This window comes from Dama dama, chromosome 10 (assembly GCF_033118175.1).
Source record: "Dama dama isolate Ldn47 chromosome 10, ASM3311817v1, whole genome shotgun sequence".
NCBI lineage: Eukaryota > Metazoa > Chordata > Mammalia > Artiodactyla > Cervidae > Dama > Dama dama.
This window is the reverse complement of record NC_083690.1, coordinates 31,650,987-31,677,015: the sequence shown is the minus strand read 5'-3', so window position 1 is coordinate 31,677,015 and position 26,029 is coordinate 31,650,987. Positions and strand designations below refer to the sequence as shown.

The 26,029-nt window shown below is 40.1% G+C and overlaps 1 protein-coding gene across 1 annotated transcript in view; it reads left to right on the top strand.

Annotated features, from left to right (window-relative positions):
- AUTS2 (activator of transcription and developmental regulator AUTS2) overlaps positions 1-26,029 on the top strand; it is a 1,187,145-nt gene that overhangs the window by 10,208 nt on the left and 1,150,908 nt on the right. The gene's annotated exons all lie outside the window — the stretch shown is intronic.

Here is a 26,029-nt window from a genome sequence, read left to right as displayed (position 1 = left end):
TGTTGTGGTTGCAGAGAACTCAACTATTTTATTAATCTTTTATCAAGTATTGTTTAGATTGCAGCAGCAATGGAATGTATTAATTTGGCAGACCAAATAGCTTAGGACCAGAAAGTAGGAAGTAGTAAGGGGAAGACATGATTGATATACTGTCCTATAAATAACACATGCGACTGACAAAGGGGCTGAGTAATCTTTAGATCTGTGCTTGATGTCACTAATGGAGTTGTTACACCAGGATGTTTGAGTTCAACTTCAGTCAGAGAGGCTGCCTCCCATTTAAAAGGCAGGTCTATGTCTAGTTACACCCTGGACGGATGTGTTGACAAAATTGGTGTAGGTTGAATTTTTTTAGGTTGGGTGAATGCGCCGGGGAGTCTTATTGTGAAAAATATGATTAAACAAGAAAATTGAGTATGATTCTCCTCTCTGCAGAGAAGCTTGGATTTTGGTAGAGTGAGTCTCTTTAGATGGGCATTGCTTTTCCTGAGACACTTTTCTGCATGTGCTCCATGTACTCCTAGAAGAAAGTGACTGTGAGATTTGCATTTTCTGTACAGGTTTCATACCTCACTTGGTCAGGGCTTCCAGGAGTAATTGGTGGTGATTTGAATAAGCCCGCATCATTCAGATTTCAGAGGTTGGTTTTCAAGTGCATGCTAAGGAGAGCTTGCGGCTATGAATACGGAGTATGATTTCCATATCTGTTCCATTGGGGAGTCCAGGCATGTCATAACCACTTCAGAGTCATGATTGTATGGAGACACCCTAGCTGTAATTTTTCTATATGACAGTTCAGTTTTAAAATTGTAAAGATGCCAAGTGCAGGGCCGTATTGTTATTGGGGAAGTCGGTGACATCTGTTACATCTTGTTAACCAGGGGAGGAAAATGCTTTAATCAAAACATCTAATTATGCCCTCTCAACTGATGAAAGATCTTTTGCTAAATTTTTGGAATTGGCCTCAATGGAAGAAGCCGGCCTCTAGAGGAACTGTGAAGTAAATTTATTATTTTTATTTGAAAAATACACATTGATAACCATGGTGACATAAGGGTATTTTAATTTTATCAAATTGCTCTTGTGCTGTGTGTTGAAAATAGACATTTTCAAAGTCGTCTAAGCCAGCATGAAGTTCTTGCTTTTGTCCTCCCTCTCACCCTCATAGCATATGAGGCCCCAGAAGGAGTTTGTACTTCCAGATAGGAACCTGGGAAGCTAAGAGTTGGTTGAGAGCCACCTGGGGAGGGAGCAAATGATAATTACAGGTGAGAGGCTGGGGGATAATTCAGCCTGTGTGCTGGGAGGTGCGATTTCACACCTGAGTGTTAAAACCTGCCGTGTTAGACAGTTGTTTTAAAATTAGTTTTATTAGTCTAATACAGAAATGGCCCAGATTGTTCCAGGTCACCTTCAGTTGAAGGAATATAACTGTTTCAAAGTATCGAATATATAATATGATTGCAGAAGTATTTGCTGTGTTTAGAAGTAGTTTCAAGTCATATCTGAAAGATTCCAACACTGTGTTTAACTCATCATATCCATAACAGTTCTAGCTCCCTTGATCACTTTATAAAAAATTGTTAAATATTTTGACAGTCACTCAGTCTTTCAACCTGTCTAGTAAAGCCAACCTTTATTTGTATTTCAACCCAGAATTAATTTTATCTGCAACAATTCTGTTTCCAGAATCAGAGATAATAACAACATACTACATAGTAATAGCAGTAGTAATAATAATAGTAAACTTATTCAGAATCTTAAAGCTGACCTCAGAGCAATGCTTCACTTCTTGGGTTTCAGAGTATTTCATCTTTTTGAAATGATTTTCCCATGGCTTGATGGGGACAGCCTTAGGGTGTTTCTGAAGTTTTGACCTGACACGGTTTACTCTGTGTTTTATTTGGGTTCTGGTGGGAAGTTCAAATGCTGTTAATTTTTTCTTGGTCTGTTCTACGCTCTGTCATGGCTCTCTGTGTATAACTTGGGCTATGACTGGCACTTTGGAAAAGAGAGAGCCAGAGTTACCTTCCTGAATTTCTAATGCATTATTTTATTTCCCTCTATTTCCTAACTTTAGTTTCTGTATTCCCCCTACATGTATCCTTCCTGGGGTATTTGATGCGCTTAGAATTGTTGCTTCCTTTACTCAATAATCCATGCACAGTAGGTAGGTAGTGCTTATTTAGAGTTGACCTATTTCCACAAAAATTCCATGAAAAGAAATTTTAGAAAAGGGGGCTAGTGTTTACTTAGTATTTATTCTGTGCCAGATACTGTGCTTGGAATTTTGCGTTCTTTGCCTCATTAGAGCTACACTGTGGAAAAAAATGAACGATATCCCCGTTTTAGAGGGGAAAGACACTGAGGCTCAGAGAGGTTAAGTCAGCTTGCTCAAGGTCACTACAGAAGAGGCAGGAAATGCAATTGTTTCTGCCTGACCTGAAAGCTCAAGCTCCTCATCCCTTCCATTCTTCCTTTAATACAGATTCATTTTGTGAGGGAATCCCAAATGGGACTCTGGCAGGCCACATATATTTGTTCCTTGTCGCTGCTAAAAATTGTCTTGGTTACAAAGGATTTTCTAGGTTTAATAATAAGATTTAGGGAAGGGATAGTACCTCACCATCTTTTTGGAAGTTCTTTATTTTCTTTTTAAAAGCTGGAACTTGCATAGGAACCTGCCACTCATATAGTGCATCTGTAGCATATTTGTCGTTGGTTTGCTTCTTTTTCCTTCTTTTTCTTTCCTTCGGTCCCTCTCACTGTTTTTCCCTGTATTGAAATCTGACCTTTTTCCCGATCACATAGCTCAGGTAGAGTTTAAACCTTTGTCGAAGGCAAGGGCTCAGGCTTATAATATTGAGGGTAGCTGTGTGCCAGTCCCTGTACTAAATCCTTTCACATACTTATCTTGCTGATTTCTCACAACAGCCCCCAGGAACAGAAGTGTAAAGTTGGAGAAGGGACTGGCACCCTGTCAATAGGTCACTGTGGGTATAAGCTTATTTTCTACTCTAAATTTCTAGATAGTTTGTCTGATTTTAAAACTGTTCCAGCAAGTAGCACTTCTCCTGGCAATATATTCCACAATAAAACAGACCTTGTTGGTAGGTTTTTGTTTTTTTAACTAACAGGTACTCTATTCTTTCTGGTAAAAGAATGTACTAAATAGTTGCTTGCTTTTCTTGATACTTTTATCTCGTTTATTTCCTCTGTCATTGTTTTCCTTTCATTATTCTAAGCACATTTGCAAATTGTTCACCCCTTTTCTCCTCTCCACCCTGTCAGGTTTGTTTATGCTAAAAAAGACATAAGTGTGACTGTTAGATTTGCTTCTTATGGAAATCCCAGTTGTGTACCTTCTAGAGAAGTCCCCTCTTCATTTCCTCTAGGCCAAATTGGGCCTCCACACAACTCCTCTTCTAGTACTTGGGTATTCAGGCCTGCCTGCTGACCATCCCTTAGGGAGTGGTATAACACACACACACACACACACACACACATGCACGCGTACATGCCATGCCCTATTAGTCCTGAAATCTCAAGAGATTTCTGGGGTGAAAATGCAAAGATCAAAGTAAACAATTCTGTGAAAAGTCTTTTTTTGGAGAAAGGAGGTAGTTTCTTCTCAGAACAATTATGCTCTGAGACCTGCAGTCTTGCTCCCTACTCTGTTCAGCTATCGTGGAGCACAGTTACCCTTTTGCACGTCCAAAATATAGCAGATTTCACTTTTTAACAGTTCATGATTGTAGGAGAGACCCAAGTCAAAGCATGTCCTTTGAAATTTAACTGTAAAAATCTGGTGTCACAGGCTCCACACCTTTAAGTCCAGAGTTTTAAAAGCAATCTCTTAAACCTAGATCTTATATATTTATACCATATGAGTTCTGTATTACTCTTTTTACTCTCGGGCCCGTCACAGATTTTGAATACTAGGTAGGATCTGTGTATTTTAAACTTTTCCTTGTGTTGTTCCTTGCCTGTCAGGTGGTTTGTAATAGCCCTGTTCTGATGTTTTCTATTAGGACCAATAGGGCAGTGGGTGCCCTCTGTTTACTATTTTTAGATGAACATTACCTTAGCATTCTGTTACAGATTTCTAAGTCAGCTGCCCATATTTCATCTGTACTCTTATTTCATTTAGTGTGGTGTACCTGGGATTAAGGATAGAGAAATATGTATGCTCAGACTGATTTGGAAATTACATTGTTGAAATACAGCCCATATGGCCATTGTAAAATGGTTAGTACTGCATATAATTGCCTTCCCAATGATGTGCTTTGTCATTACTTCCATCTTCCAAGAAGCACTCCTGTAGCATGCTGACAGCAATGGCGTCATTAGAAAACATATGGACATGCAAAAGCATTAAATTGTCTTTAGTTTAAGGATTAGATTACAGTGTCAGAGGCTGGGTCTCCGTGCTTTCAGTCAGGAACTCTCGCGTAGTTCAGCACTGTGAGGCTGGATGATAGAGCTTTGCAAAGGTCCTGCTGATGTGTTTGCTGAGTATGTTTCATATCTTCCCTGCAATTTTGAGGAGGTCTTTGAGCTGTGCGTAAGATTTCATGGTGGTATTGATACTGTCGTCAGCTGGCTTTTCTGGGGTTTTTCTCCCAGTTGTTCATACCTTGTGCAGAGTTCTTTTCTAGGACACTCTATTCCCTCACCCTATGTTTTCCTGAATGTAAGTCCAAAGCTGGCTGAGGCAGGAGGTCATTTAGATGTAAAAAGAGACTAAAGTAGTGGAGTCAGGAAGTCACCAGGTGGCTGCCATGTTGCCCAGATTTATATCCTGCATTGTATAACATCTGTTTCCATGTGGGTCTACCACCTTTTCTTCCTTACCTCCTTCGAAGCAGTGAGATTTTTGCAGCCTGGAGGCTTAGCGGTAGGTCCCAGAGGCTCAGAGATGATGTAACAGGGCGTGGAAAGAGACCCTAGTCTCCTCCCCGCCTCCCTCCATTGTAGGATGTGACTGCTTTTTGGCTGTAGATGTTTTAGGGATGGAACAGTTCTGGGACGTTGGTATGTTTTGAATTTTTAGGGTACTTTATGCAGCTGCCAGTGAATAATAAGTGAAATTACAGAATGGAAAGTCATTTATCACATTTAACATTTCTCATTGGAGTCTCACAGAAATAACATGGACTTGGACATTTCTAATAATAAGTGACTTTGCAGATCATTTGGGTAGTGCTTTGGGGGAACACCGCGGGGAACACTGAGTCAGCTGAGGGCAGGTCGTGACCTCATTCAGCCAGAGCTCCACCTTTACCTGTTTTATATATTAAGGGTAGGACTCTCTTTGGGAAGAAAAAGGTAACTAAATTTTGTTCTTTCATTAAGGAAATATCTATCAGTTGCTTGTGTGAGCCAGGCAGCATTGTTCTGGGTGCAGTGGGTGGTGTAAGAGAAATAGATACCTGCTCTCATAGGGTTTATCTTCTAGGAGGGGTGTAAGACATGCTGCAAATTACAAACAGATACATACTCTGTTGAGTAGTGACAGGGATTTTAAAAACAGGGTAAGGATATGTTAGTGAGAATCTGGCATGTGTATGCAGATGTGGTTTAAGTGAGGCTTCCTAAGGGAGGTGATATTTGAGCAGAAACCTGAAGGAAGTGAGGGAGCAAGCAGTGAGGAGAGCCAGGGGCAGAGCCTGCCAGCAGAGGGAAGAGCAAGGTGAAGACTGAGGAGGAGAGTGCTCGGTGTGTGAGTAACTGCAGAAGGAAAAGGGCGCGTAAACAGAGGGGCAGAGATGAGGAAATGAGGTTCAGGGAGAAGTTAAATAACTTCCCCAGGTTGTGGAGCCAGAACTAGAGCCCAGACTGTCTGATTTCAGGGCCTGCACTGCCTCCTTGGGCTTCCTAGGTGGCTCAGTGGTAAAGAAGAGATGAGGGTTGGATCTGTGGGTGGGGAAGATCCCCTGGAGAGGGAAATGGCAACCCACTCCAGTATTCTTGCCTGGGAAATTGTCATGGACAGAGGAGCCTGGCAGGCTACAGTTCATGGACTTGCAAAGAGTCAGACATGACTCTTTGACTAAATAACAACAACCGCCTCCTCGATGAGAAGGGAGTGGGTAGGCTTATTAGGATAAGCATTCGTGTTTAATAGATAAACCTTCACTGGAATATGCTCTGCCCCCACCCCATTTTAAAAAGATGGTCCTAGAGCTGAGTCCTGGGAGTAATACTGTCTTACTGCAACCCACTTTGGTGTTTGATTATATAAAGGATTTCATAGCCAGTCTGACTTAGTCCTGGCAACTCTGCTGATTTTAGGTGGATTGTTGGTTAAGCAGACAAAGCAGTTTTACAGAATATCAGACCAGTGTTTTCAAATAAGCAGACTCATTTGAATTGGTCTTGATTTTTTTTTTTCTCCTCAGTGGAGTAAAAACCCCGGACACTATCAGTGCCAGCACTCCTTAGGATGTACTTTTTAGGACCAGTATATGGTAAGCTTGTTTTAAAATACATTTGTGTAAAAATGTGTGTATATATAGGACTATGAGATAGTTTCTGGCTTGTAGATGAAATCTTTTATAAATACGAGATAGTGTAAAGCACCACATGACCAACATCCCTGGCCCCACTACCAGCTTCAATAGGCCTTAGCGCTTTCTTCAAATTGGGCTAATTTTTGCGTATATTGTCTGAGGAGGAAGCGAGTCATCTGTAAGTCATCTGTAAGGGGATGCTTCAATCTAGCTGCACATTAGAATCCTCTGGGGAATTAAAAAAAAAAAAAATAGTCCCTGTACCCATGGGAGAGGGGAGGGAGCCCCCACCCCATCCTCAGAACTTTTAAAAGCTCCCCAGGGCGTTGTGTTGTGCAAGTCAAGGTAGAGACCTTCTGTTTAAAGACGGGTGTGTGAGTTTTTCCTCACTGGGTTTTCTCAGATGCCCAGTATCAAGCCATGTTTACTGAACTGCACTCCTAGCCTTTATGTCTCATTTTCTCTATTGGGCTTTTTAGTGTGGCCTACTTTTCAAGAGTTTGAAGGGTAATGTCCTGAGATGCTCCTCCTCTGATGCTGTCTTCCTCCCCCCATAACTGAGAAAAACTGGGGTTATGTTTACATATTTATTACAAAGCCTTTTAGAGACTAGGAAGGAGGCAACAGAAAGGGAATGAGAAATTCAGAAGTGCTTCTGTTGGAAGTGTTTGGGATGGGATGAAAGTTGTTATAAAATTACACAGGATTTCATGTGCAAAGTTGTTATAAAATTACACAGGATTTCACGAGCAAAACCGCGCATCTTTATAGGAAGACTCTGAGCTGTTGGGTGGCAGTTGAGGGCTCTTTCACCCTGAGACATGGCTTGATCAGGAACATGTTGGGTAAGATGTACAGTAAAATGTGGCCAATTCTCTGGGTGTGGGTACATATGAGGCTGTGACATCTTTCAGAAGTGCTGTCAACTTTTGATTATTCGGGGCCTGATTTTCTCCTGTGGGTCTTATTAATTCACTGGGGCACCCATACCCCTTCTGCCCACTCATCCATTTAATGAATGTTTACTTGTCTGTTCCAGGCACTGGGGGGTGAGGGTAAACAGAACTCCTGGCTTCCAGAAATGACATTCTCGGTGTTACATTCTGGTGTCATATTGTTGTTCGGTGTGTCTAACAGAGACAAAAGGTGTGGAGGGACTGTGATCGTCCCTAGAAAAGCTCTAGGGGAACATTAGGCAGAATGTTTTTGCCTCATTTTGCTTAAATTAAGTTTTTTGGTTCTGAGGATTTTGATTACAATTGCTTTCATGAATGTGTTTCTTCCAGGAAGGTTAAACATTGGGGCAGTAAAGTTTGCAGGGAGTTTTGGAATCGATTGAATTTTATCTTATTAGTTACCAGCTTAACATGATGGGAATGAAATAGATGTACAGCTTAAGGTTCAAGCTTAGTGACGATGCTGGAGAAATAATGATACTCGATTTTCTTTCTGCTTCAAGTAGAATCTCCTAATCCACCCATGTGCTCATAAATTTGAGGGAGATGAAAGTAGAAAGAGAAAGTTTATTTCTAGGGCTCTATACTGGGCCAGGCTATCAGGTTGCTTTCTCTGGGAAGACTTAATCAGAAGTGAAGCTTAAATCTGTCACAGTCTTCACAGCAGTCAAGGAATTGGACACTGATGAATACCACTGGATCCCCGAAAAGAGGGGATGCACCGGAGATTAGGTTTGGAGTCAGTAAAATAGATCGTGAGAAAGAAAATGTCAAGTTTGAGTGAAAAAAGTACTGAAAAAGAAATCCTGTAGCTTTTGGGTTACACAGAAGGAAGAAAACAGTGGTTGATATGATTTCCTTACTGGATCATCATCTTCACTAGATACAGTTGTTGACTAAGGAGGGAAAACTAGATTCCATTAGTCTTTAGAGAACCTAAAAATAATAAGAAAGCAGGTATATGTTGTTTTCATCAGCTTTGGGGTTGCTAAAGTAAACTTTGATTTCAGTGTGTGGGAAATGAGGTTTTTCAGTTTTCAGAGGACTTCCTCCATCTAGCTTAGGCTTTCCCAGTGTGATTGGACAGCTGTGGGTCCTTGGGGACTGTGTGTAGGTGAATAAAGGTTCCAGTACTTGTGTACCTGCCCAGATCAACAGGTTTGAGAATAAGGGGCAGGGACTTCTGAGGATCCATGGAAGTTTTGCGCCAAAACTCATATAAAGATACAAGATGTTTTTGTCTCCCTTTTAATCAAAAGAAAGGACATGAAGGTACCTAATTGTCAACTTTATTTCTGCCGTTAGCTCAGTGTTGATGTATTCGATAATTATAATGAGAACTAGCGTTTACTGAGTGCTTGCTTTGTGTCAGATACTGTTCTGGTTGCTTAAATCAGTTCGTGTAGTCCGCACACAGTGGTCCTATGGGGTAGGTGCTGCTGTGAGCTCTGTTTTGTAGGAGAGGAAGCAGCTACAGAGTTTACACCCAAGGTCACCCAGCAGGCAGGTGGCCAACCCCATACGTTCTGGCCTCAGAGCCTGACTGGAACTACTGCACCGCAGAACTGTACATCCATGCGGCTCAAGGGTTTTGTGCTGATGTTTCAATGGTACATTCGACCCTTCCTTAATCCCTCCTCACTTCTGTGCATGTTTTCAGAGGTGATAATACATTTCTTAGGCTTTCACCTTATTGGAGATGAGAAAACAGATCTAGAAAATTTCATGTTATGTAACTGCTCTGTACGACCTATAGAGTTAGTCGTAGGACAGCTATGTGGAACCCAAGTTTCCTAATATATAGGTCACTGCTTTTCCCACTGCTCTATATTGGTTCCATTAAGTTTTTTTAAACTGAACTAAAAATTTTGATAAATTTGTGTCATTCTTGCAGAAGAACTAAGTTAATATAGCTAAGGTCTGTGTGATTTTGCCCTAGGGAGGAGGGTGGTAGGCATTTTAGAAGCTAAGGTTTGCTTGTGGGGTTATCTGACCTACTCTGGAAGACATCTTTCTAGTTTTTGGTAGGTTTTCTTAAAAGTGGAAAGTATCTGGAGTGTAAGAATCATCCTAAGGCTTTGGTTTTGCATGATTTGAATATTCCTGGAAGGGCATGTATTTTTTTTTTTAAGATTTAAATTGAGTGTCCCATTGGAGGTTAAAGTTAAAAAGACATGAATGGGAAGAAAGAAAAAAAAAAGTGGGGAGAGCTCAATGCAAGCCTTCCTTAACTACATTTCCATGTCTGGCAAATAAGACTTTAAAAGAGAGTGGAAAGAACCACCTTGATTCTCAGTGTTTGGCTTTTTGTTTTTGTTTGTTTTTTCTTTTGGTTTTGTGCTTCCTTTCGTTGTAACCTCTTTCCTAGGCTAATGCTTTGTTTAAAAACAAGTGCTCTGGTATTCTAAAACAAATGATCCAGCAGGCTCCCCGATTGTGCTCTCAGATAAAAGACCCCAGGGTAGTGCTCTATCTTTGGATTGCAGTTGCCTATGCATGCCCAAAAGCAAAAATTCAGTTTACTGTGGAGCTTCCAAGTCTAACGAACGTGGTTGTCTAAGGATAGAGAATATAAATTTGAAAGGGGAAATGTGGATTGGGGCTTAACCCTTCAAAGGCCTCTGGTGGGAAGCTGCTATTTAATAGGCGATAGAGTTTTGTCTGGGATGAGAAACTGCGGGCTCCAGTGTGTCTTTGAGTCTTTTTGCTAAATGACTTTGGTTGTGTCATTAATGTCTGAAAATCTAAACTCTCAACAGCACATTAATGATAATGAGAATGGGGGGCAGGCTCCCAGACTGTGCTGTGGAAAAGCACATGTTCCGATTTTGCCAATGACCCCGAATCTCATGTGGCCACAGACTAGTAATTTGATTTCACAGTTTCTATTCTTAAATTTGCAGGATGAGGTTCCCAGTAGGAGTAACTTAGTGATTATAACATATCAGATTCCTTTTAGGGGAAATATTATAATTGTGAGAAAAATATCCATGAAAGCCTTTGCCAAGTTGTGTGTGTGTGTGTGTGTGTGTTTGTGTTTGGGTAGAGCACCCTTTGAGTTATCAAAGCTTCTGCAGAATTTTTCCAGATAATTACACTTGGTCACCCTTGTTGGTTTAGAGAATTTGGATTGCATGGTTTTGGATGGTTGCAACTTGCAAGTTATTCTTGCCTTGGGTGTGGTTTTCAAACCCAGTTGTGTGTCTGGAACTAAGAGGAGATTGTTAAACATACAGATTCCTGGGCCCCATCCTTGGTCTCCTGACAGTTAATTCCTGCTGTGTAGCTCTGGGATTTCACAGGCTTCCAAGGAGTTCTTTTACTGCCAGCTCTGGTACAGAAATTTTGGAATCAGTAGTTTAGAAAATATTCTTGATTCACTTCTTGGGGTGGCAGTAATGGTGGTGGTTTAAAATGATCGATTTCTATGCTACTAAACCCTTTCTGAAAAATAAAACACGCATGTTTGGTTTTAAAACTGTACATATTGTGAAGTAGAACACATCCTGAAATAAGTGTAGTTCACAGCTCAGGGTGAATTCTCACAAAGTGAATACCCAAGTAACCAGGACCCAGGTAAAGAAATGAAACAGGTAAAGAAATGAAACAAAATATTTTTATTACATTTTCCTCTTCTACCCCTTCTCCTCAAATCCCAAGAAACTAGGAATGTAAGTAAAGGTTGATTAAACAGCTACAGTAAGGTGCAAGTGTAAAAAGCATTCTGCTTTTCTGTACTAGATGCTTCTTAATCATTATTGTTTCTGTAAGTCTTTGGTGATGTTGAATTAAGTTTGTGTTATTTATCTGTGTTTTGATTCAGACTTAAATCAGTTCCTGACAATGCCCATGTATTAATGTTCACAGCATACATGAAGATTAAGCCCAAAGATCTGTCCTTATTGAAATCTGATTCACTGAAAATATTCTCATGATAGTTTTGAAAAATGTATAAGGACAAATTACCAGCTCTGGCAGTTATGACTTCGGTAAACAAATGAGCCTTGTCATCACTGCCATGGTAGACTAGTAAACATGTCTCCATAGCCAAAATGTCTTTACCTTGGTACGTGAGGAAAAATAGCTTCTTGCTTAACAAAAATAAAAGAAGTTCTGCCCTGCTCTGTCCATCCCAGAATAATCTCTCCTCTGATCAATTCCATTCAGAGCATTTAAAGCCAAAGGTAATAAAGTTTCCCTGAGGGTTTTTCTTTCTTCTGTTTATCTTTTCTTTTGACACTGAAGAATCTTTCGATTCTTAGTGGGGGAGGTCCTGTCTGTATTAAACAGCAGGCTTGCTTATTTTCTTTGGGAGGAGATGCTCACAGTAGAGGGACCGCAGCGAGCCCCGCACAGGAGCTGTGCTGAGTGGAGAGCGTGAGCCGCAGCGGCTCGTGTCCCGGCCTACCCGGGCGGCGGGCTCTGTGGGCCTGCTGCAGCCCCTTCCCGCCCCCGCCTCACACACCCCTTCTTGGCTATCTCCAGCATCAACTGAGCAGGTGACAAGACTCCAGTCACCTGTTCTGGGTGGCTTTCCATCTTTCCAAAAGTACACCAGAGGCTTGTTTTCATACAGTACACTGATTAAATAAATATTCCTTTTATGGCACTCTGCAGTTATCTGTCCATTAGTAGCAAAGGAACTACTGCCCATTTTTCTTCCCTCTCCGCTCCTTTTTATTCTCTTCACCACCAAGATTGTCAGAGGTTCAACTAACAGATAAATTATCCAACCTCCTCTTTTAGACGCATATGAAACCGGGGGCGAGGGGGGTGGTGGTGTTTCCACCTTAATGCGGCAAGCTGTTGGGGCAGTACCCAAGGTGTATGGATAATGGAAGAGCTTGAGTAATTTAGGTTAGAAGACACCTTCTTGCTTTGGGATTGTTGGACCTTGGTTTCTCCGGTAGACTATTAGCAGACACGGATTTAAGAAGGTCTTTCCAATTAGCTTGTCTCTCTGTTAGAGGCAGGGTACTTCTGGCACCAAAGTAGTTCTGTGTGTCTCCTGTCACACAGAAGCCACAGAGCCTCTTTGAGAATTGGCTCCATTGTGTTTGTTTATTTCTTTACAAGTTCCCTTCAAAAGACAGTGGCCAGAGGGAACACTCACCATTAGGACAGGTAGCCATGATAGACAGTGGAATGACAGGAATTCTTGCCATGGTGGTACTGGTGGGTTTCCTTTATTTTGGGGTGTAGGGGTGCAGCTAGTTAGGATGAATTAAAAACAAGATTGATTTATTGATAGAAAGTTATTTATAAACTTCTAAGTGTAAGCTCAAGCACCTCCATAATAATAATGATTTGTATACTAAGTATGAAATGATGAATATTTTCCTCTTCATACAGGGCCTTAGAAAATGGGTCTGGGATGGGGTGGGGGAAGGAGGAAGGAAGGAGGAGAAAGACTGAGAATGGAATATAGGAGATTAAGCTTGTGGAGAAAACACTGTGCACATTATTTTGGTGTGAAGGAAGTGTCATGCAGAGAGAGTGTGACCAAAGGGAGGTGTTGAAATGTTAGCAGCTCCTAACATCTACTGCTAATAGGGGGACCCCTTTGACAGGAACGAGATGGGTGCACTTGTGTAGCTGTGACTTCAAAAAAATATGAGGAGCCTTGTATCTGTGTTGATGGCACAGACACCTAAGCAGGAAAGACTGTTGGAGTGGGCAAAGGGAAATCTCTTAGTGTGTCTCTTCCAACTGACTGTGGGTAATTAGTTGGAAATGACATTAACCTGAGCTTAATTGTAATTTTGCATAGTAACAACATACCAGCTGTTCACTGTATTCTTTCCTGGTGGTGCGATTTAATTATTTTATGCTGTCTTTTAAGCTCCAATTTTCTGTTGTGTTTTCCTTTAACCCCTCCTTGCTGCCATGTCCACAACCCCCATAGTTTAGCCGTGGTGTCATTACCGCTGCATTGGTGCCCACTCCATGCTGAGGACTTGGGATGATCTTGGTTTTGCTAATCAGCTGGATTTATAAAAGGACACGTTGGAAAGTTACCAAGATGAAACACGGGTGATTGCAGACCTTGTTGTGTTTTGGACTCCTCCAAAGATTTTAGCTTATGATATAAATAACATGGGTAATTCCAGGCCTGTCAGAGGTGCTCAAAATATCAAGTGAACAAGCCTGAAAGAGAAGTTAATTACTGAACAGTGATTGCTCTGATATAACCAATTATTGGATCATTAAATGTTTATTACCTTTTATATGCTCCTTTCCCCCATAAGGGCAGTTTCTTTTTTAAGTCATTAAAACAGAAATGGGATTAAAAAAAAAGTTCTGCTTAAAAAATTTCCACAAGACTGAAGTATTAAAAAGGTCTTGTGTGATCTGACAGCTGAATAGCCTGTTTTTCTTTGGTCTGTTGAATTAGTAATTAATGAAATGTATTGCCTGAGCAGAGAAAATAAGATTAGTTTTGCTTAGAAAGAAAACAAAAGCAGAACATTAACACTTAAACGCAGGTTAATATTAAAGTACATTATACGAAGTGTAAAAAGAGTGGAACTCCTTGAATGATAAGATTCTCAATGGTAACACTCATTTAATTAATTCATTCATCACTTTTCTTGAGCACCGACTTTATGTTTAGAAGGACTGGGGTTATGTAAATACAGAGGGGGCGAGGGGGCCTGTCCTTAAGGAGACCCTGGGTTAGCAGAGCAGTTACATCAAATGCTTTAGTGACCAGTATTGAAACGTCAAAGCAGCAGTGTTAATATCACGGGTTCATTTCTGGGGGGCAGGTGTGGTGGTTGTGAAGAGAGGATTTACTTTTGGAGGCTGAGGTATCCTGTGGGTTAAGCGCAGGGGGAGGGCGATTATTGAAGTCAGCAAGTCTTGCTCATGGAGGTCGTTGTGTCCTGTGAATTAACGGCAGGTTCTCTGGAGCCCCATCACTTGGGTTCACATCCTAGTTTTACCATTCGCCAGCTCCCTGTCCTTTTACCTCGGTTTCCTCATCTATAAAGTGGAAAATGAACAACAAAGGATTGTTGTGAGGAGTACATGAGTTAAGTGCTTAGGACAGTGTCTAGCACATGTGGAACATCTTAGGTGGTAGTGTCATTTTTTTTTTCTTTTTGGTGGGATAATGCAACAGAGAATTCTTTCTTAGGGGAAATGGTAATTTAATTGGATGCCGAGGAAGGGAAAAGATGTTTCAGGCATTTCTCGTATTGTCATGTGTAACCACTTACTTAATTTGTAATGCCTAGAGTAATGTGTGCTTATGTAGCACCATTGTCAAAAGATTACAAAGGGCATTTACAACCGTTTATTCTCAGAACAGCCCTCTGAAGCAAGAAGATTGTTTGTGCACATTTTGCTGAGGTGTGAAAGGCTGCAGAGAGCGCGGCACTGCCAGCGACTGTTCTTTAATTGAGGTGTGCATGGAGCCTGGATTTATTGTGGGTAAATTAGACCAGTGGAGAGAGGAAATGTCTTCGACGTTTTTTGTTTAGAGACTTCCCTGGCAGTCCAGTGGTTGAGTGGACCCCTTCCACTTTGGGGGTCCTTGGTTTGATCCCTGGTTGGGGAACTAGATCCCATATGCCACGAGGCAGGACCAAAAATAAAACGTTTTCAGGGACAGCTATGCTCTGTTGTGGTAAATAAGTTAGAAAGATGTTCTCTGTAGTCTTTAAGCAATGGTGAGACTTGTTTATTCCTAACAGTACCAAATCACAGACAGTTGAATTTAGAGGAAGTTTATATGTATGATGATCATAATGAATATTTGTTGACTACTTTCTGTAGTCCAGGCACTGTTAATTGTCATAACTCTGAAGCTGTTGTTCTTATTATCCGCATTTTACCGATGAGGAAGCCGAGGCGCTAAAATGTTTAGTAATCTCCCTGAAGTAATGTAGCTTTGTAGCCTAAGCTCTTAGTCACATTTGCTTTAAGTTGTGTAAAGTATGAACTATTTCATTTTGTTTTGTATGTTTTACAACAGCCTTTTGAGAAAGGGAGAGGGGAAAGGAGTGTATGAGAAGCTAATGGGGCAACGTGGTGAGTGTAGTCTGCACGGAAAAACTGGAGGTGGCTGTTTTATGTTCTTCCACTATTCCAAGCAAGACAGTTTACTTCTGGGCCTTGAGATCTATAAAATGAGAAGATGACATTATGTCCCGTGGACTCATCCAATATTAGAGTTTGGAGGGAAATTTGAATTTATACAACTGTTTGAGTCTGTGCAATTCTCGAGTGGTTTGGACTCAGGTTTATACCTGAGTCTTGGGCCCACCAATTACAGATGTGTCAGTTTACCTAATTCACCCGAATGTGTCTTATCTGTGACATAGTTCTGCCTCTGCTCAGGTAATGTAGTACTATTGTAAGGTAATAATATACCTAAAACTCAAGTCTACAGTGGGCAAGTGGATTCTTTTAATTGATACAAAACCAGGGGTCATACAGGAAGCTGGCCTGGGCTAGATCTACACCCTCTTGATTCCTCTGGGTCCTCATTCTATCTGGCATACATGCCATGTTTTGCTGGGAATGAGGAAAAGGTTATCATAATGAGATGTGCCCTGACTTAATAGAAACTACAGTGTTGATTCTTTCTCTGGACTCCTCAGGTTGTCATCTGTATGAAATGTAGGATTTTGTTGTTTTCATGATGTATATCCGTGAATAGCAGACGGTGAGCAACGTGAGAGCAGGGGGCCTGCTGTCTGCAGTTTATACCGTTCAGGGGGCTGGGTTACCTGGCACTGGAACAGGGTCTAGCATCGTTTATCATGTGAATGAATGAATGAATAATCTCACTGAGGTGTGGAAAATAAAAATGAGAAGGGGAATAGGATTTTAAAAATCTCACCTCTGTGGGAAAGAGGAAATTGAGACACCTGATTGGGCAGGTTAAGCCTAGTCCTTTAATCACCAGGTCTTAAAAATTGGGCATAATTTATATCCTTGAAGGTATTGCAGGGCAGTGCCCTTCTGTTAAGGACTTTTTTTTTTTAATGGTGGAACAACATTTTATTCAGGTCAAGAGTTTCTTCTAAATTAGAGCATATTCATTCCTATTTTGTGGTTTGAGTCTGTGGAGTCGAAACTTGTCAGGAAGGGTTAGCAAAGCCGTGCTTCTAATGATGTGGAGCTCTCACTGGCAGCTGTGCTAAACCTCTTGCTGTAAACCAGCCGCGAGTCGTCGTCTGGTTGTGAATCATAGTGTGACCTTTCAGGGAAAACAAACAAACAAACCACCAAACACACTAATCAGATTTTTTGTTTTTAGTATCAGGATTGTAAACGCTGACACTTAACAGTCTGTCAGGCCCACTTGGAGCAGTTAGATAACTTCCTTTCTCTATTTCTGTTTGTGCAACACAAAGATGTGTATATCCTTCTTTAACAGCGTATTAAAAAAAATTTTAAAGCTTTTCTTCCGCTGAGTTAAGGTACATCTATGGGTTTACTAATCAGGGGACGCTATACACATGCAGATCGCCGACTGTCACTGAAGACATACTGAATCTGAATCTCTCAGAGGGTGGGAGGGACCCAGGAGCACCCTGAATGGATTGTATGGTTAATCAGATTTGGAAATGACTAACAGAGCTACTGTGTAGTTTTCATCCATCCATCTATTCTTATCCATTTATCCATGTCTTGAGTATATGAGGATTCGTTGCTCTTGGGACAATGGTTATCTTAGAAATGGGCATAGAAACCAGCATTAGAACATAATCTCTGCCCCATGGGGTTCACAGTCTGGTTTAAAAGTTTTTAACTTTGAGTTGAGCTTTAAAGGATTCACAAATGTCCCAAAAGTCATGGGCAGAAGATTTTGTGTACACATGTTTTTCTAGCTTTCATCAGATTCTCTAAGGGGTCAATGACCCATAAAAGGTTAAGAACCGAGGTCTAGCGCTCTTACAGCTCTTCTGAAAACAGTGGCAGAGGGCAGTGTTTCTGTTGCCACCTACAATGTTTTTGACCTTTTGAGCGGCAGTAGGAGTTTGTGAATTGCACCTGTTTTCTGCCCCATTTAAAATATTTAAAAAGAAGAGAATATAGTGTAACACCTGCGTCGCGGTCAGAAGTGATATAGAAAGGAACTATTTGGTGAATTGCCTCAAATTTAATGTCAAGTTGCTGCTTACAGGAAAAATAGCCCAGTGGTCAGTCTGATGGAAGAACCTTTTAAACCAGGATAACACAGGCAAGGTCCACTCCAGTTTCCTTACAGTATGTAATTAGCTGAATTACAGTGACAATTTTCACCCCATGGATATACATGAAGACTAATTGTCTTATTTTTGTTACGTTCAGTCCCCAGCATGTCCATTGAATTGCTTAATTCCAAAATAACATTACCAGCTGTACTTCTGGCTCATCCTTCCTTAGGTCCTAAAATCTCCAAGTAACACTGTTCATCACAGAGCAGAATTAGATATTAGAGAGGTCTGTCTTGAACTGCTACAGAAGTTTTACTTAGCAAAATAGTAGAACCCATTCTATGTAATATTCTTATCCCTAAGGATAATTTTGTAAATCCATTTTAATTAAAGTCTTCTCTTCCCTTTTTGTGACTTCATGTGTTTCTTTGGAGAACAGAAATTCTTCAAATTTTGGAGCTCTCGTGATGCTGCATTTTACGGTTGGATAGCTTTGGAAGAAGAGGGCAGTCAATGGAATTAAATGTTATTAATTGATAAAATTCCTTGTCTGTTTATTTGGATATTGTTCTTTTGGGGGCTTGGAGGAAGTTAAAGGCTTATTTCATTGTCAGTGAAGTCTTATAAAGTCTTTTAATGCTGTTTAAATGTCTGTACTACTTATTTTGAACTTGTGTGTATATTACCTTGCATTATTCATTATTCTTTTTAAAATGCTGACTATTTTATCTAAGTAGATTTTAATTTACTGGATGATGATTATATGTTCTAGGTCATTATAGTCTTGCCATCATTTAGCACGCTGAGTCATAGTAGACACTCAGTAAATAAATATTTGATTAATTGGGTGTTTATTACCTTAGAGTCTTGAGTTCCCCAGAGACCAGAAAATGGACTAAATCTGGAGTTAGAACTTGATACATGCTTTGAAAGGTTGGAATGTAAAAGCGAATTGTCAGATCTGTACTTAGGCTCATTCCATATTCTCTTATTATTTTTTATGTTCACATATAGACGAATCAATTCATATTCTGTAGTTCTTTAAAATCTTACGTATATAGAATTCCACAGTTAGAGAATTTTGTGCTAGAGCCACAACACTTAATTTTCATTTAAATATTAAAGGAAATGAAACTTTACAGAGGTCTTTTATTAGTTACTGCTTTTTAAATAGAAAGGAGATCTCACTACAGACATGATCACTAAAAGATACCTGCTAATCTAATAGATATCACACTTGTGTGCTAAGTCTCTTCATTGTCCGACTCTTTGCAACCACATAGACTGTAGCCCACCAGGCTCCTCTGTCCATGGGACTTTCCAGGCAAGAATACTGGAGTGGATTGCCTTTCCCTTTTCCAGGGGATCTTCCCGATCCAGAGATTGAACCTGTGTCTCATTATGTCTCCTGCATTGGCAGGCGGATTCTTGACCACTAGTGCCACTTGGAAATCTCATCACCCTTAACTTGTCCCAATCAAATACAATCTTATCAGCTCTGTTTGGGTGGAGGGATCATTGAAGGCTTTTAATGAAAATGAATGAATGAATGAATGAGTGCCATCAGTTATGTGGAAAATCAGAGTTTGTAGGTTTGAGGGAGAGAGATCTGACTGAGAAGGGGTGTGTTGCAGACCATACTGTATGAGAGGAGGATCTGGGAACGTTTCTGTTCTAGAAGAAATGGCTCAGGGTGATACATGGTGGCTGCCTTAAAGTTGTTTCAGAGCAGATTTCAGGAAGAGGGGTTTAGATCCAAGTGGTTCCATTGTAGGAACATTTTGACATTCTGTATGAATAGAGTAAATTTCCAGTAGTGCTTTCTGGAGTCTTTGAGTTCAGTTGTTGAAGGCATTCAAACTAACTCAGTTGTCACCTGGATTATCAGAGTGGGGGTTTAGCACCAGGAATTAGTGACCTTTGAGGTCTCCCCATCCCAAAGATACTGTTAATTAAATGATTTTCTAGCTAGAGTGTTCTGAGTAAATCTAGCTATGGTTCAAAGTCCAGATCTGCTCCCTGTAGATTCTTTTTAAAGAGCTTGGTCTTGGATGCTGTTTACTTAGTGTTTAATCTCAGGACCATCATGTGTATTGAACTGGAACAATACCAAGTTTATCCAGTCCTCCTGGGTCTCTTCTCATAGTAGTCCGAGCTCTTAAAGGTGAGGCCATTTAAAAGTATCATCTTGGCATTTTTCTTATTGCCTGTGTGTTTGCAAATCAAAATGTGAATTAAGTTCAGTCATTTGCAATATACCAGTTTTCATTTCAAGTCACTTAAGTGACATCTTTAAGAAAGATAGTCATACTTTACTTACCTTAGGTCTACCCCATCTCTTTTCTTAAAGAAAAAAAAAAAGCTCCAGTTATGAGACTGAAGAAGTATTTTGTGATGGCTAAAAATATGCTTGAGAGTAGTAACATGGTCTCTAGTTAAGCACAATTAGACCTGGATTGGTGAGGCATCATTACAGTAAGTAGATATTTTGTTAAACAATTTTTTTTTCCCTTTGGGTAAAAAAAAAAGCAGGGTGGGGGGATGTGCAGGTGGGGTCAGTCTTACCAGGAAAGCTGAAATGAATTCTTCAGCCTTGCAGTACCAGAGGGCAGTGTGGATTAATGTTCTGGCCCTAATTCAGCATCCCATCTCTTCAGACACTTGGCTCTGATTCTTTCGTCTCAGAACTGAAGTCTTAAGGATTAAGAGGAGAGAGAATGGAAATGCATCATTTTCTCTGCCAAAGGAGGTACTTAAACTGGGAGAGGAGGAGGGGACGTTAACAAATCAGGCCTTGGCAAGGAAATCTGTCATGAATCAGCAGTGACTTGAAAAGCCTCTGTCGCTGTGTTTTACAAAACTAAACATTTGCCACTACCAACATTTGTCTCTTGCTTACCTTCAGGATCAGCTTCAGGTTGCTCTATGGAGGGAATGAATTCCCCTTTTTTTTTTTTTTTTTGCCCATTTTGACAACATTAGGTAATTAATTTACTACTAACTCAATTAGGCTCTGGCCCATAGAGTTTGTGCGTGGCCTTTTAAAGAGCCTTTGTTTCGACGCTAATTGAACTGGTTGTAGCAGAGACAGCCAAACAATTTACATTTATCTTTGGCAGGACTCAAGAGCTCTCCCTTGGTATGGACAGCTGCACATTCTGTTTCTTCTACGAAGTGTGGTACTTATGTGCTTTATCTTAAATTTCTAGTTAAGAGACCTTTGCAAATGACAGAAGCCACATATATTATTGTAGACAAGTTGGAAGATTTAGAGGGATACACAGGAAAGAAAGATCACACAAAATTTTATTGCCATGAAGAGAACCATTCATAACCTGGTATTTGTCTTTCTGTACTTTCCCCCTTATAAGAGAATGCATGCATCTGTATATATACGTTTTTTATATGTTCTAATTTTACAAATATGTAACCGCACCATACAGATGGAACTGTGATCCACTTTTTTCCTACTTAATAAGTTGGAAACATTTTGTCATTTCATAAAACATTCTACAGTATTTTAAATGGCTGCATGGTATTCCATTATGTGGATGTACCAAAATATATTCAACCAGTCTGTTGTTATAAGCTCATTTCAGGTTTTTGATATTATAATCAGCACTGTGATATATATTCTTGTTACTAAATCTTTAAGTTCTTAATTATTATGCAGCAGATAAATTCCTTGATACTGAATTACTTGGACAGGGGCATACATATTTTAAAATTTTCTGATGTGTATTGCCGAATTGTAATTTTTGAAGGTTGTACCATTTTCCACATTCACTTGCACTATCTGAGAGCTTCATTGTGCTTATTCTTGGTATTCAAGAGAACAGTATTGAAAGTATTGACTTGGTGTGGGTTAAATCCTGATCAGTGATTTTGCTGTTGCTCATTTAATTTTTGTCAACCATATAAATCTTATGTTCCCAGTATTAGGGAAAGAAGCCAGCTTACCTCATATAGTAGAAGAGGGTTTTGCTTACTTTAATAATGGTATGTTATTTTTTTTTGAAAAGGTATAAAGAAGTAAGTAGCTACTTCATTTAGACAGAAGTGTTTTTCCTCAGGGAAGATTCTGAAACAGTATTTTTCATATGAATAAAGACCAACCTAAAGAAATTGACTACAATCAAAATAAGAAGTGGATAGCTTTGCTTAGTATATGAGGAAATATTAATACCTTCTTGAAGAGGCAAAGACACTGGATGTGTTGCCTGTCTAACCAGGAGTCTAGAGGAGCGGGATAAACTCTGGCGTCTCCATCAAGAGTAGCCTTGGAGACAGTAGTACACTGTCTAAATGTCTTTCTTTTTTTTTTTTAAACTTTTTAGCAGTGTCCTGCAGCATGTAGGATCTTAGTTCCCTGACCAGGGATGGAACTTGCACTCACCAAATTGTAAGCTCAGAGTCTTAACCACTGGATTGCCAGGGAAGTCCCTAAATTTCTGTGAAGAGTAACTACTGCTTTGTTCTGCAGTCTCCTTACTTGTATAAACTGCTAGGCGAGAATTCACAACAGTTGATGTTGAATTTTCTGTGTTAACAATACCCGAATGTTGGACATGCAGTCAGACAAGTAGCAGGTACTCATTGTTCACTGGATGAATAAATGAATAAATATTCAGGAGAGTTGAAATTAAAGAATAAGATCTTTCAGATCATCTGGAACTGCCCCCACTCCCCTCCCCAGTTTTATAGCAGAGGAAACTGAGGCTTAGAAAGATTAAGTGACATCTTGCTCAAGAGCAAGTTAATGATGCAAGCAGAAGTTGGAATTCTCTTATCAGTGTATTGCCCAGATTCTTATAGTGCTAGTAGGATTGTGCATTTTGCCCAGGATGGTACTCTGTATGACTGTGTTTAAAGTCAATAGTAAAATTCTCATTTCCTATATTATACAGCTTCCCCAACTCTTTTTCTTCACTAGTGAGGTCAGCCTCCGTTTTTGTGTTGAAATTCAGCACACCATTAGCTCACGTTTCTTTTTTCTTTTCTCTCTTTCTTTAATATTCTCACTTCTCCAATTTCATTCTTAGTAGACGTTTTAATTTACTCCCGGCAGTATTGCCATCTGGATGTCAAAATGCATTGAGTTGACCTCTTATCTGGAGAACCAGTGAAGGTCTCACCTGCACCAGAGGGATTTAACCAGGAACTGAAGCAGGTAAAACAAGGCCCAGGTGGTGCCAGTCTGCCAGCCTGTACTTTGACTCCTGGATGGGGTGCACATGTACACATGGTTTACTGCTAGAAAGCAGCTTCTGAGTACAGTTTCTTTGTGAAAATTTTCACTTTTCCAGTGCAACATATTGTCTGCAGCTGCAGTTGATTTCAGAGTAAATCGGAACTAAAGAAGAATTAGAGAGAGGGTTTTTTTTTTTAAGCCTTTCTCTGCTTTAATTTTTTTGCCTCTGACTTTAGCCTTCTCCCCTTCTTAGTGAATTATTGTAGAGTTTTATTAAAATTATAAGTTCTAGAAATTACACACCATGGTATTTAGACCAGCATGGGATACTGTACTCTTAGGTTCAATAATATTTCAGAGAACATCTCTTTATTACATATTAAATGATAGAGAAGTATAATAAAATGTACCTTGAGAGTACTTATCTAATTTATGTCCTGTAATGTTCAGTACTTGATGCAAATGTAGCAGATCTCAACTCAGAAAGGAACAAAACTGGTTCTAGCCCAGGAGAAAGATTGGCAGGTTCCTTGTTGATGGCAGATGTTCAGCAGTCTTAGAATTTGAAACCTCAAGGGATCTTTATAATATCTCATCCAACTTTTAGTTTTACGTATGGAGAGAGAATTAGCCATGGTCCAGGGCCATTCAGCAGGTTAGAGAGAGAGCTGGGGCCTGAACCTAGGACTGAATGCCCACTCTGCTGTGTTTCAGTTTCTGATCATAGTTGAAGCATTTAGTCTAATCTTGCTTTAAAAGAGCATACTTTCTGATGTTTCAGACATAAAATCTGTTGTGATGCCTATGGGCACCCAAAGTCTGACCCTGTTGTTGATTTGTCTTGGTTGCCTAGGTCATTCTGCGCTTTTCTGAGGGTGGACTTGGGTGTGACTAGAATGAAAGATGTGTTGAGACAGAGCTTAGAGATCTGTCTCTGATGAAATGACTTCTTATTTTTCTAAGAAGGCAGTGAAAAGACAGCATAGGGACTGTTATTTCATGAAACTGTTGACTGTGGATGAAGAGAAGCCCATGTGGTAGGTGGTCACAGCCCTTGGCAGTTGCATTGCTGACTTTGCCCCCTCTTGCAGTCTTAGATATCTGGGAGCTTGTGCTTCTTAATCTTCACCTATATTCCTATATTCACTGTATGGTCCTGGTCAAGCGCCTCCCCTCTCCAGCCTTATTTTCCTCTTAGGAGATTGAAGGGGGCTAAGACAGTTGATTTCTAAGGCACCTTTCAAGAATTGAGTAGTTATTCTGAAAATGATTATCTTTGTAGACGTTTATCCACGTGATCAAATAACCAAACATGTATTTCTCACAGTCTGCTTTCTTACTGTTTTGATTTGTTTTCATGAGAATTTGGAAAATGTCTACAGACTTTACTGTGATTAAGCTGCTAGCAATTATTTACAGAACACCCACCAAGTGATCGAGGGCTACAAAAGAAATAGTGTCCAGCCTCAAGGAGACCACAGAGACTTCTTTATCTTCCAAGCTGGGGATGGAGGGCATTCTTCTCTTCCAGTGGATTTAAGCTCCATGAGTGCAGGGCCTTTGTCTGTCTTTTATAGTGCAGGGCTCAGCAAATATTGGTTGCATGAATGAAACAGTGAATCCACTTGTCAGTCTTGCTTCTGTTTACTGAAGATGTCCCACTGAGATTTTTTGTTTTCTTCAACCTGTAAGTGCTGTTAACATGAGTAAATTTCCCAGGAAATATTCTCCACCCTCCATAGAAGAATGAGACCAGGATGCTCTGAGGCTAAGTGAAAAAAAAAAAAACAACCCGTAAATGCTGCTTTCCACTTTACTCTCAGCATATTGAAAGCATTGGGATATCTGTCTTAAAATAACTTTGTTCAACCCAACATTTCCCAAACTGATTTGAACTCAGAGTCCTATCCATTCCACTCATCCATGGAAGAGTTGTTAACATCTTGCAGAACTTTGACCTGTGAAAGAGATAGTTTGGTATAGAGAGTAGTAATGGGAAATATAACAGAAGCAGCAACATTAGTAAAGAACAGTTAATTCAGTGTATGACAGAGTATATATGTTAAGCACTGCTTCCGGCAGTCCTGTGTGATAGAGTGGTAGACTTGTAGGTTTTTTTTTTTTTTTTTCTTTTTAAAAATGACTGTGCTTCATTGGAGATTTAAGGTTCGGTGGTAGATTAAAAGAAGTTTCAAGGATCTAATAACTAGTTTATAGTTATGGAAGTTGAATGGTGTTAATGTTAAAGTTGAATGAAATTAACTTATGTCAAGGGCTGCGCTGTCATGTACGGCAGGGAAATAATGATGAAAGGAGTCTGCGTCTGCTTCTTTAGGAGCTGGCTGTCCAGTGGAGGAAACAGACTTGTAAACAGATTATAGCAATAACGTGCTATAGGACACGTTGTAATGAACAGAAATAGGACAGAGGAGGGAATGGTGTTTTCCCCCTCCAGTTTAGAACAGGCTTGCTGTTCATACCATAAGCCAAAACCAAACTAACTGAAATCCCCTAGATCTCCCAGACAAAGTTCTCACACATCAAGACTCACATGACTAGGCTGCTTTGTGCTTTTCTTGATCCAGCCTAATTGTATTGTCTGTGGTCCCGTCAGAGCCTTCTTTACACCTCTGTCACAGGTCTTATCACAGTTGTGTGTGAATGACTTCAGGGCACAGCAGGGTCATCTTTGTCCCTGATCTCCAGGGCCTTGCATGCACAGCATTTATCTCCTAATGCCCACAGTGCATATTGGCTGTTTTGTTTAGACTTGGGGTAAGGCATTGGGGCTTGCTCACTTTTAAGTAAATTCAGGAAATAAATTTTATATGAAACATAGACTGGGAACATAGTAGTATTGTTGAGAGTATGACTCCTTCCCATAGCACTTGCCCCCCCCCAATGTCTACATATGACTGAAATTTCAAGAATTCAGTAACATTTTTGTAGGAACTCAGTAATTCCACACATGAAGTGTTTTTATTTCATGGGAGTGTTTTGTAGTCATTTTTGTAGGACTTTTCTTACATCCTGTACTTCATCTGAAATATTTTAGGCTAAGTTCAGCTTGATATTCTATTTCCTGCTAGTGGTTGTGTTTGAGGCCCAAGGTCAAGGTGTTGATTGATGACATTTCCCTTTAAAGTATTTGTATCCATCTGCAATTTGGGGGTAGAGTGACTCCCAGTATGGTGCAATGGAAATAACTGAATGGAAGTC